The following is a 6,248-nucleotide window of genomic DNA, read 5'->3' as shown; positions in this document are numbered from 1 at the left end:
TAATTGAGAAAATGCCCCATAGCTGGACCTCATGGAGGCACTTCCCCAACTGAAGCTCCCTTCTGTGATAACTCCAACCTGTGTCAAGTTGACACACAAAACTAGCCTGTCCAGAGAGATAGGAGAAAAAAACAGAACCAGTAATATGAATGGAAATATGCATCTGCTGGGAATTAGAGGTGGTAGAGGGAAGTGGGGAGAACTTCTAGAAAGTCCCAGAGGCTCCCAGGACTCGATGGAGATGAACTAAGCCATAGTCCCAAAAAAGTGGTGAGATAGAACCTGAAGACACCACCTCCAGTAGATAAACTGGGCCACCAGTGGAGGGATGGGGTCATCAAAACTGTTCCTGTCTAAAAAAAATGCAAAGACAAAGTGGAACAGAGACTGAAGGATAGTCTAACCAGTGACAGGCCCAACTTGGGATCCATCGCATGGGTGGGCACCAAACCCTGACACTATTACTGATGCTATGTTGTGCATGCAGACAGGAGCCTAGCATGGCTATCTTCTGAGAGACTCTATTCATAGCTGAATGAAACAGATGAAGATATTTTCAGCTAATCATTGGACTATGATTGGGGAGTCCTATGAAGAATTAGGGGATGGATTGGAGGAACAAATGACATGGCAACCTCAACTATACCAGACACCTGGAAGCTCCCAGAGACTAAGCCACCAAACAAGGATTATATGTGGACTGGTCTGAGGCCCCAAGCACATAGGTAGCAGAGGACTGCCTTTTCTGGCCTCAGGAAATAGGATAGGCCTAATATTATAGGATCTTGACACCCCAGGGAAGAAGGATGCCAGCAGGGCAGGAGCACCCTCTTAGACATGAAGGTGTAAAGAACTCTGGGAAGGATGGACTAGGAGTGAGGACAACATTTGGGATGTAATTAGATAAAATAATTTAACACAGATATTTAGAAACCATTTTTTTTTAAATAAAAGAATTTTATTGTCTCAATATGATACCAAATACTAAAATATCTAACCAAATAATTAAAAGTTAAAAGTAAATGTTCTTCTAAAAGGCATACTGTAGTGTCACATCAAATAGAATGAGAAGTGTTTGTTTTATATATTTCTATTTAATCACACAGATCTGTATTCTTCCAAAAATTTTCATTTAAACTATTTCTTTCTTTCTTTCTTTCTTTCTTTCTTTCCTTCTTTCTTTTGTTTTTTTTGTTTTTTTGTTTTTTGAAACAAGATTTCTCCATATAGTCCTGGCTATCCTGGAACTCACACTGTAGACAACATTTAAACTATTTCTGTATACATAATAGCCGTGGTTTTATTGTTAATGAACAAGGAAATGAACCCCACTAACTGATATTCAGTTCACTGAAATTTCTTTGATTGTATACATATTTGAATGTGTGATAAAAAAAACACACAAAGATTTAAAGATAGGAAGAAAATTTTTTCTAGCAACAGCATCGAAACAAGGCTTTGCCATGGTACAAAATTTGCCAATGGAGACTAGAATTTATCAGCTCATGTTTCTCAGAAGTGGCATTTAGTGAAACTTTGCCTAATAACACTATTTCCTAGAATGGACAGAATGAATGGTTCTCAGTTCTAAATGAGCATTAACTAAATGGCATGCTATTACTTGACATCTCTTGTAAACCATGTATTTGCCTTTATTGGTTGTGGTCATAGTCAGATAATTTTATCTCCCATTTCCATTTATGGAGCAGGCCTATGTAGCATAGCCTAAAGGCACTTGAATGCAAGGATAGCAAGCAAAATAATTATATTTGTCATGGGAGACAGTAGATGTGTACCAGATCTCTATTCATGTTTCTAGTTCATGAAAAGGCACACATATTTTCATTATTAAAAAAAGACATGTCTGATGTCCATTGTTATGATCTATAACAACAGGATGCTTGAGACATTGGCAGTGGAGAATTTGAAAATCTATAACTCTTTCCTTCTAAACAAAATAGATTATTTCAGTAACATTTACAAATATTTGTAAACCAGACTTTCAGGCTAGGTTGCTTTCTAATTAGTAACATTTCTAGTTCTCTGTTGTTGAATGTGCTCTCTTAGAAAGGCCACTTAACTTAATTTAATGTTTATTATTTAAATAATATCTGATGTTTAATATTTAAATTATGAATTGTTGAGAAAGTGTTTCAATTCTTGACTATTAATAGTCTTCCTAATATGTGAACTTATAAAAACAAAGAATTGCTGACATATAAATAGTTTCAATGATTAAAAGTTATCTGTAAAGTACTTGGAAGAACACTTAATATAAAACAGATATGTAAACATTAGCAAGTAGAAGTAGTAATGAGGTTTTTTTCAGATGTGGAGTGCTTAAACATTGTCAGATAATGGTGCAAATAGAGAGAAATATCTGACTGAATATCAAGCACCATAATAAAAGCTCCAAAATATTCAAAATTATATAGTGTTTACAAATGTACATTTTAGATCAAATGTACATTTAGATCTCTATATTCGGAAGCTAAAGTAAGTTTTTGATCTTCACAACATTAGATCTAAAGTGGTGGTATATTAGAACTTTATAATTCTCAAATATGACCATGTTGAAAACAGCAGCACATCACATTCTCTTTCACATCATGTTTTCTCTCACATTGTCTTGCGGTTTTTCCTGCTTATTGTAAACATCTAAAATATGAAAACATTTTGTTATAGTTTAGTTTCCATAAATTTTACTTCATATATTTAAACAAGTGATGGTACATATTGCCCCTCCATCTTTGGTAGAATGGAGAAAAAGTAGAAAATGGGTGTATAATATGTAGTTTCTCCTCACTGAGAACAAGGTTCATTTAGAAAATGCAGTGCTACAATGAACTAGTGGGAATAGCTTTGTTGTAGATAAATATTAATTAATCTCTTCAAGTACACACATAGACAGCATCTCTGGTACTTGATAAACATTAAGGAATTTTATAGAAAAATACCAATTTGAAACAATCCACACTTGACCAGGTATGAGGCAACTAAGTGCAAACACTGAATTAGATAAGTAAACACCAACTACCTAAGTATTTGCACACATATAAATGTGAGTATTTGAGGCGTCAGGACAATAGTTTGGGAGGCAAGACAAGTTTAGTAATTAATATTTTTTTGTTACAAAAGTCATAGATTTAAAATATTTAAGCTAATTCTCTATTATTTCAATTAGAAAATACATTGTTAACTTGCAGGCATTAATTGGGATTTTAAATGTTGACCATCTAAAATCTCTCTCATTTCCTAGGAAACAATTTGTTTCTCAAATATCAATGTTTGTTTAATTCCTTTTCTCATGTGTTATAGGCACATTTAGCCATAATTGAGTTTTTCCAAATCTTAATATAGTCATTACTCTAGCCTTATAATTTTAAAGTATAGTTTGATATATAATAGTTATTTTTTACTTGCATATCCTGAAAATAACAGATATTCTCTTCATTTTGTATGAATAGCTTTTCCAGGCCTGACTAGTTGCTATGCATTTTTGTAGTTATATTTAAATATTAAACTGATACCAATATACATTAGAACTCCAACTATTTTCTTAGAAGAAAAAAAATCATAGGTACTTTCTTCCAACATATGTTAGCTAATCAATATTGTGTTTTACCACTTCATTATATCTTCTTTATCTATCTATCTATCTATCTATCTATCTATCTATCTATCTATCTATCTATCTCTGTCTATCTGTCACCTATCTACCTAATCTATAACACATTATATATAAGCTATTTCTCTTCTCAATATCTTTATATCCCATGCCATATAAGTTGGAAAGTTATGTTTAAAGAACATTTATTGTTTGTTTTATTATGTTTTGTCTTTGCAAGTTTATGTGTAGTATGTGTACATAGATGTTTGCAGAAGTCAGCAGAAAGTACATAAAGACTTAGAGCTATGGACAGCTTTGACCTGATATGTGAGTGCTGAGTACAATACCCACATTCTCTGCAGGACACTCTACCACTGTGTCATCTCTTTATTTCCAAAATTTGGTTTTAAAAATTTAACAAACCTCTTGCAAAACAAGTTTGTTGGGAACCATGAGAGCCCTGAGATGAACATCCTGCCCCAGCTAATTGAGAACCCGGAGATTAACATCCTGCCTGACAATCACAAGGATCCGGCTTGGCCCTGGGAAAAGAACATTCACAGAAATCCACCCCCTCTCCACCTGTCATCCACCCCCTCCCCACCTGTCACCTCGGAGCTCAACCCCAGAAGATTTTGTAACCTTCCATTTCCCTCCTTCCTCTCTCCCTCTCCTCCAAGATTTTTTGCTTTAAATATGCTCTGCTCCACTAAGTAAACGGCTCTTGACAAACAATGCTTCCTTGAGTCCTGTCGTCTCTCTCGCCCATTCTTTATTCACAGGTTGTGACCCTCCTCGTTCCCCCGAATAACGTGACCTGCAGGCCAGGTCACAAGTTGAAATAACTTTAGTTGAGTAAGAGATTAGCCATTTATATAGCTGTTTTGGCAGAACTGTATACAAATAAATACATACAAATAAACTGTATACAAATAAATATATACAAATAAACAGCAGAACAGCATTTCTGGTTAGAATGTTGTTGTATCCTAGGCAATAATTCAAACCTCCACTCAATCCATTTCCCATTGAGACTCTACTAACCTTAGGGCTAGTGACATTTAGTGGAAAGACAAGAAAGAGGTAATTATAGAAGGGAGATAACAACCACTCTTGCAAGCTGTAACAAATAACATTTCCTCTCACATCCTATGTCTATTCCCAGTTATATGATCATAGAAAATCTGGTTGCATTTAAGAATAAGGGATAGAGATGAATGTAGATTTATTATTAGTAAAAGGAAAAGACAAAGGTATTTGGTGAACGTCTCAATAGCATGCCTCTTCTACAATAGGCCATGACATTAATTTTATACATCTGTCTAAGATTTTTATGTTATCCTGTTGGGAGTATCAATTTGATATAATTTCTTTAAAATGTAGAAATTGTATTTCATTTATATGATATAATTTCAACAATTACCAAGGGCTTGGAACTATGATAAGAAAAAACAACAACATTGTTTAACTGCTGGTTCCCTAGTAGAAACTTATTGTATATTAAAATGCATTTGTAAGATATCATCTAGCATAATTATTATTATAGCTATAGAAACCTTTACATATATAGTATAGGGAGATAGTTTCTTGATATAAAAGAGGCTAAGAGACAAAATGGTTATACAGATGCATACTCCTCACATGAAATTCCAGGTATCCTTAAGAATTTGTTGATAAATCAACCATTGACATGAGCCTGACAAATACAGAGGTGATTGCTCACAGCTAATCATTGAACTGAGCACAGGGTCTTCAATGGAGGATTTAGAGAAAGGATTGAAGGAGCTGAAGGGGTTTGCAACCCTATAGGAAGAACAAAAATATTAACCAACCAGAGCTCCTAGGGTCTAAACCACTAACCAAGGAGTACACATGGAGGGATCAATGGCTCCAGCCATATATGTAACAGAGGATGGCCTTGTCGGGCATCAATGGGAGAAGAGGCCCTTATTCCCATGAAGACTCCATGCCCTAATGTGAATGTGAGGGCAGGAAGGTGGGAGTAGGTCGATGGTGGCACGCCCTCATAGAAGCAGGAGGAGGGGGCTTGGGGTTTCTGGGGGAAAATTGAGAAAGAGGATAACATTTGAAATGTAAGTACATAATATATCCAATTAAAAAAAGAATTGTCTGATTGTTCTGGCAGCATGTGCATAGTAGAGGATTGCAAATTTGATCATCAATAAGAGGAGAGGACCTCGGCCCTGTGAAGGTTCTGTGCCCCGGTGTAGGGGAATGCCAGGTCCAATAAGTGGGAGAGGGTGGGGTGGCAGGCATGGGGAGGGGGGAGGCAACAGGGGTTTGTTCTTGTTTTTGTTTGTTTGCTTTTTGGAGGGGAAACTGGGAAAGGAGAAATTTACATGTAAATAAGGAAAATATCTAATAAAAATAAAGAAAAAAAATTAACTAGGTGAGGACAGATTTTTAAAACCAGAGGTTGAGAAAGAAAAGAAATTAATGTTAAATAAACCTCATATGTTTTCTTACCTTAATGTATAAATAGGACTCTATTCACAATTATCATTCATAGCATTGCTAAAATGTTAGTGGTTAGAAATATCATTTGAGCTGTGCGGTGGTGGCGCACGCCTTTAATCCTAGCACTTGGGAGGCAGAGGCAGGCGGATTTCCGAGTTCG

Source organism: Mastomys coucha, unplaced genomic scaffold (assembly GCF_008632895.1).
Source record: "Mastomys coucha isolate ucsf_1 unplaced genomic scaffold, UCSF_Mcou_1 pScaffold22, whole genome shotgun sequence".
NCBI lineage: Eukaryota > Metazoa > Chordata > Mammalia > Rodentia > Muridae > Mastomys > Mastomys coucha.
Note: the sequence above shows the minus strand (reverse complement) of the source record.